Genomic DNA, 6904 nt, shown 5'->3' with positions numbered 1-6904 from the left:
CTCTCTCTTTCTCTCTTTCTCTCTCTCTCTCTGAAAGTATCTGTCATTACAGTATCGAAATGTGATTGTTTCAGTTAGTAGAATAGTTTCATTTTTAAAGTGAAAGTATTTGACATGAGTGTTTTTGTTTCACTTTTGACACGTAATACTTAAATAGTGGAGGAGATATTATGTTGCTGTGGGCTCGAACTCTGCAAGAAGTTAAATTTTCTTTTGACTAAAACACAACTGGAACCCTAAGTAAGGCATCTGTAAAATTTGAATGAAATTGGTTGCGTAGTTCTCGAGTTTTAGGGATTCACACAGACAGACGGACAGACAGACAGACAGACACACATTCTCATTTTTATATATATAGATATATATATTTATATAGATATATATATATATATATACCTTCATGCATACATATGTACATAGCCACACATAGACATAGATATATACATGTCCATATGTACACACATACAGATATCCACAATTATATCTTATAAAATAGACCTGTGTATGTGTATTCGCTTTTCACATAAAACCAGCCATGTGAATTGGTTCCATACTTGGAGTGCATGAATAATTTGACCTTGGATACATAATAGGGTCTTCATTTATTTTTTTCATTAAAAATAAATAATATTGCTTTATATAAGATTAACTTCTTTAAAAAGACTTTTCAATGTCAACTTCTGGTACTGACATAGTAACTGTGGCTAGCGAGACACACACATGTATGTCTGATGTAGCAACTCTGTCTGTCTATCTGTCTATCTATCTACCTAACTGTGTGTGTGTGTTCACTTTTCACATGAAAACAGCTGCATGAATTAGTACCATATTTGGGAGGCACATTCCCTATCAAACTTCTCATTGTACTTCCTCTCTTTCTATTTCTATCATTCTCTCTTCATTCTGTCTAGCATTTTCCGTTGTAACGATGTCTGGTAGCAAAAAAAAAAATTATTACAGCTACTTACATTGTTTACAATCTGGTGTATTTGTATACACCAACACATAAACAAAATGTTAGAAAAGCTAAAGGGTCAGACAAAACACTATTGGTGTATTTGTGTATCAGTAAATAACCATGTAACAATTTCTGGCATCAAAAAAATTATTACAGCTACTTTCATTGTTTACAATCTTCTGTACCAGTGCATTTGTGTATCAGGAGATAACCATGGAGAAGTATTTTGTAATGGGCCTGTTCGTACCTCAGTGTGAAATAATTTTTTTCCACAGGATTTTTCAAATGCATTCAATGTATCTAACCTCTAAACCTGCTGCAAGCCACTTTTTTCTGGAAAAGAAAGTGGGGGAGGGGTCAAAAAATTAATTCACAGCAAAATATCGGTGGGTCCTTTATCACAAATAGCAGTTACATGAGCATGCTAGAAATAACAGCCAAATCTTTCCTTTTCTGGGGAAAGGAGCCGTTTACATGTGATTTTGATGTGATTGAAAGTATGTGAAATAACTTAGAATAGACAAACAAAAACCTGTGAAACAAAACTCTGTTGGTGGGAAACTCTGAGGTCTCCACCACCCTTCCCCCTTTCTTTTCCAGAAAAAAGTGGCTTGCGGCAGGTTTTGAGGTCAGATATGTTGAATGCACTCAAAAAAACCCATGCAAAAAAATTATTTCACACCGAAGTACGAATGGGTCCTTTATAAAATATTTACCTAATCATGCCTAGAAGGAAGGTGTCAAATTATACTACAAGCAAAGAGTACTGTGTTAAAGCTATGAGTTTATAACCTGAGTGAAACAGGGTCCTTCTGCTTGTACATATATATATATATGCAGTTGCCAGAGAAAAAAGAGAAGGAAAGGAAAAAACAGAGTAGGGAAATTATTGTAATGGTATTTGACATTGGGGTGAAGCGGGGCTTGGAGTAGTGAAGAGGTGATGGTAAAGTAAGGAAAGGAGAAGAAAAAAAGAAAGAAAGGGGGAAGTAACTGGTGTTATATACAGGTAGGTTGGGGGAAGTAATCTGGTAAGTACGAGAAACACAATGAAACATTGTATCGAAGTATTAGAAAGACAGAAAGAAAGGGGAGAGATAGATAAAGATGGTGAGGATTGTAAAGAAATTAAGTAAAAGTATTTACGCACACATAGATATATGCACTTACATACGTATATATGCAAATACAAATACATGTTCATATACACTCACACATGAATTCACATACACATGCACATATACATGCTCATACATAGATATAGAGCATATACAAACGCATATACATATATATATAAATATATATATATATATATATATATATATATATATATACACACACACACACATACATACATATATACACATACACAACATCTTTATATGCACTGCCATGAGTCTGGGATGTTGAATACATACAAGCAGCTAAATAAAAGATTAATACATTTGTTAGTGAAAGAAGCTTGCATTTGGGAGAGAAAATGTGTAGGTTATTAAAGTTTAAAATAAGTTGAATCAAAATGAAATTAAAATTATAAAATTAAAATACAAAATACATTATTTTACATGTGTTGTTTTTAAACCTTTTTAAGTCCAACTAGAATAAACAAAAAAAAAAAACAATGCAATACAAATCATCTCCAGTATTAAAAGAGAGAGCATAAATAAATGAATAGTGATAATAATAAGAATTTTAGATTCTTTAAATATACATGGACAATGGGTGAATGATGAATTTTCTTAAAAGATTCAGTAGGCAAAAGGCCATAGATAAAATTCAGCATAGTTGGTGGAGGAATGCATTTAATAGTATCGAAGAGTTAGATAGTTTCTAGATAGTCAAAAGCTTTTTGGACAGTCTGTTGGTTGGTGAAATAAAATTAATTAAAATAAAAATTATACAAGGTGATATGCAATTGACGTAGGTAAATTTGAGTGAATTTAGTTAATCCAAAGACTATCTGTATGGAATTTTTTGGCAACTCATCATGTGTACATGTATGCATGTGAATATATATGTGTGCAACAAGTTTTGTAGTATCTCTGCACATTATAAGCACATAAGTGCATGTGTGTGTATATATATATATATATATATATATATATATATATATATACACATATTTATATGTATATATATATATGTATATGCATGTGTGTATACTTTTACTTAATTTCTTTATAATCCTCAGCGTCTTTATCTATCTCTCCCCCTTTCTTTCTCTCTTTCTAATACTCCGATACAATGTTTCATTACGTTTCTCGTACTTACCAGATTACTTCCCCCAACCTACCTGTATATAACACCAGTTACTTCCCCCTTTCTTTCTTTTTTTCTTCTCCTTTCCTTACTTTACCATCACCTCTTCACTACCCTTATTCTTAGTGTAAGTTTTGAAGAGTGCAGTTCGATTTTAACAGTTACTTTATCAAAGCTATAATGAAAGTGACAAAGGAGCATATTCGGCATATTTTGCTTTTGAGCTCAATAAAGGCAATAATGTAATGGCAAGCATGAGGAATATTAATGCAGTATATGGGGATCGAACAAAAGGGTAAGCCAGTATCAACAGTGGTTCCAGAAATTCCGAGCCAGAAACTACAGCCTAGAAGATGAGCCTCATCCTGGAACATCTGTAGAGCTTGATGAGAACATTCTGCAAAGCTTGGTGGAACAAAATTCCATCATAACTGTTAAGGAACCAAATAGTGACTGGTAATGAGAAATGGGTTCTGTATAAAAATGTGAAGCACCAAAGACAGTGGGTAGAAAAAGAAACTCCAGCACCCCAACCTAAAGGTTTAAGTCAGCGTTTGAAGAAAAACGACCATCATTTGTTTCAAGATCAAAGGTGTTCTTCCATCAGGATAATGCTTGGCCACATACAGCAAGGATGACATTCCAAAGGCTGGAGTAGTTTGAATGGGAAATGATGCCCCACCCACCAAATTTGCTATACATTGTCCCAGCTGATTATAATTTATTCCACAGACTTCAATGAATTCTTTAGACGAGGTTAGAACAGTACTGGAGGAGTATTTTCCTCAGGGACAAGTGAATTTTGGAAGAGGTGCCTTGCAAGTCAATGAGATAGAAGGAAGAGCATTGTAGAAAATAAAGGAGAGTATATTTTAGATTAAAAATTAACTTTATCTTAATTTTGAAAAACAAAATAAGCATAAAAAAATTGCATTATTTATGGGATGATCGAATATATATGTATGCAGAGATGTGTGTATACATGTATACACATGAATATATATGCATATGTATGTGTGCATGTGATCGCCTGTGTATATTTGTACACATATATGTGTATGTAAGTGTGTGTGTATGAGTGTGTGTGTGTGTGTATTTATTTTGCACACATATATATAGTCATAGATTTATATGTATGTGTGTATTTGTACCATAAACTCATTATTGTATTTTTCAACCTAGGAACTTCTTCAACCCATCATTTCTAAATTTATAAAAACAAACTTATGCTTCTATAAATTATTAATTATTAGCAAATCTACTCATCTTCGATGGAGGCATAAAATGAGGGAGGGAAGTCATAACAACAGTATGTATTGAGAAATGTATAAATGGACTTGATAGATTACTGGGTGATGTCTTAGAGAAATCACATTATTGTTGGTGATACAACATTCTATTGAAGCTATATGACATGTGATTGTGACTAAGTGTCATGTGATGAAGATTCACTCCTGAACTGAAATAGGTTCCCAGCCTCTGTATCATGAATGGATATGTGGACCACTCCTAATGAAAGCCGGAGCTTCCTTCGACAACTACATAAAAAGTATTAAGAAAAAATGTTATTTAGATATGCTTTTATTTTAGTTGTTTACACTATTTTATGCTTGCTTATATTCTTATACAGTCAAAGTTCACAAATTTCCTTATTTAAATTATGAATCATATTCCTTTTGATAATATCAATATGATTACAAAACTTCTTTGTAGAAGATATCTTCTGTTTTGTTGATGCTAAGTTTCAAATTACTGGAGTCCATTGCTCTACTCATAGCAAAGTATAACTGGCTGTATGTAAACATTGGAGAGAGTAAAAATACACCTACATGATCTAAAGTCAGCCCCTGTGCCTTGTTTGTTGTGAATGCATGAGCGGAACCTTTAGGGTTGCAAAAAATCAAACTAAGATTTATCTCTCACTGTTCTATGCAAACAATGTCTGGATGTTCTGGTACCATGGGTTATTTTGATTGACAAAACTGAGATATGAACAGCTACTTTGATTAGCCATTTCAAATCCTGCTCTAGACTGACACACTTCAATAATCACTAAATAATCATACACACTATATACTGACACACTTTTTCCCTGCTATTAACTGTCCTTGCAACCCCCTTCATATCTATAATAGGGCCATGGACCATATGATGAAAACCCAGAGTTACTTGTGGTTGGTGAATTTTTAATAAAAATGCAAAGGTGGTTTATCAATTCAAAAATCAATATCCTCAAAATAATCATACTATCTGATTTTTTAATGACCCTCCTTGTAATCCCCCAAAATATTGTAACCACTGGTCCAGCTGTCTGGCAGTGAAAAGGGAACAGCCAAAGACATGGACAGACAGACATAATGCTCATTATAGCAAGGTAGCAAATTTGCCCATCTATGATGGGAAATAAAGGGATAGCATCACAAATCTAAAACCTCTAAACTCACAAGCTATATGGTAGGGAAATCCAAAGTTAATCCAAGTCGCCGGAATTTTAACAAAAAAAAATCAGAGGTGATTTATTAATACAAAACTCAATATTCACTAAATAATCATACTTTTTCACAATTGTTCTGCTTAAAAACCTTCCTGATTTCCTCCTCTGTAATCCCAAAAAGCATCATGACCATTGATCCAACCATTTGACCATGAGGAGGGAACAGACAGACAGACATAACACCCATTATAGTAAGATTAGAGATGAGTGTGTACATGTATGCACATGAGTATATATGCATATGTACGTATGTGCTCACCTTTGTGATTATTCATAAACATGTATGAGTGTGTATGTATGTGTGTGTGTGTGTGTGTGTGTGTGTGTGTGTGTGTGTGTATATATATATATATATATATATATATATATATATATATGGCTTCAGTCATTTGACTGCGGCCATGCTGGAGTACCACCTTTAGTAAAATAAATTAAACCCAGGACTTATTCTTTTAAGCTTAGTACTTAATTCTACCGGTCTCTTTTGCTGAGATGTTAAGTTACAGGGACGTAAACACAGAAGCACACATACACACACTCACACACATACAGTGGGGGGAAATAAATATTCGTACATGTCAAAATTCTTTATTTATTTAATTTCTAATGAACATAAATGGGATATACCAAAACTCTATTTGCATACACATGCATAAACTAAGAATATGCAAAAGAAACTAATAAATTATAGTAACTAAGGAATTTATATACAATTATGAATATTTAGGGGTGAAAAAAGTATTCGTACAGAACATAAATAACTGAAAATTCTGATTTAATACTTTGCAACATAACTATTAATCAGTTCCACTTCAACATATCCCTTCTTGTAGTTCTTAATCAATGACTCACATGTTCCTTTAGGAATTTTTTCGCATTCTTCTTGACAAATTTTCTTCAAATCTGGAATGCAGGTTGAGGCTCTTGAATGAATTTTAATTTTCAAATAATGCCACAAATTTTCAATGGGGTTCAAGTCAGCTGACTGGCTTGGCCATTCTAATAATTTTATATTATGATTGACAATCCATTTTTTGGTAGACTTCGCCGTGTGCATAGGGTCGGTATCCTGTTGTAAAACCCATCCTTCACAAAGCTGGAGCTTTTCTACAGAGTCCCATAAATTATTGTTCAAAATATTTTGGTACATCTCTGCATTCATTCTACCATCTATCACATGTAAATTGCCAGTG

At 33.2% G+C, this 6904-nt stretch overlaps 1 protein-coding gene across 1 annotated transcript in view; it reads right to left on the bottom strand.

The window, feature by feature from the left end:
* LOC106877988 (multiple epidermal growth factor-like domains protein 8) overlaps positions 1-6904 on the bottom strand; it is a 575983-nt gene that overhangs the window by 7676 nt on the left and 561403 nt on the right. The gene's annotated exons all lie outside the window — the stretch shown is intronic.

The sequence above is a fragment of the Octopus bimaculoides genome, chromosome 1 (assembly GCF_001194135.2).
Source record: "Octopus bimaculoides isolate UCB-OBI-ISO-001 chromosome 1, ASM119413v2, whole genome shotgun sequence".
In the NCBI taxonomy this organism is placed as follows: Eukaryota; Metazoa; Mollusca; class Cephalopoda; order Octopoda; family Octopodidae; genus Octopus; species Octopus bimaculoides.
This window is presented reverse-complemented; position numbering and strand designations above follow the sequence as displayed.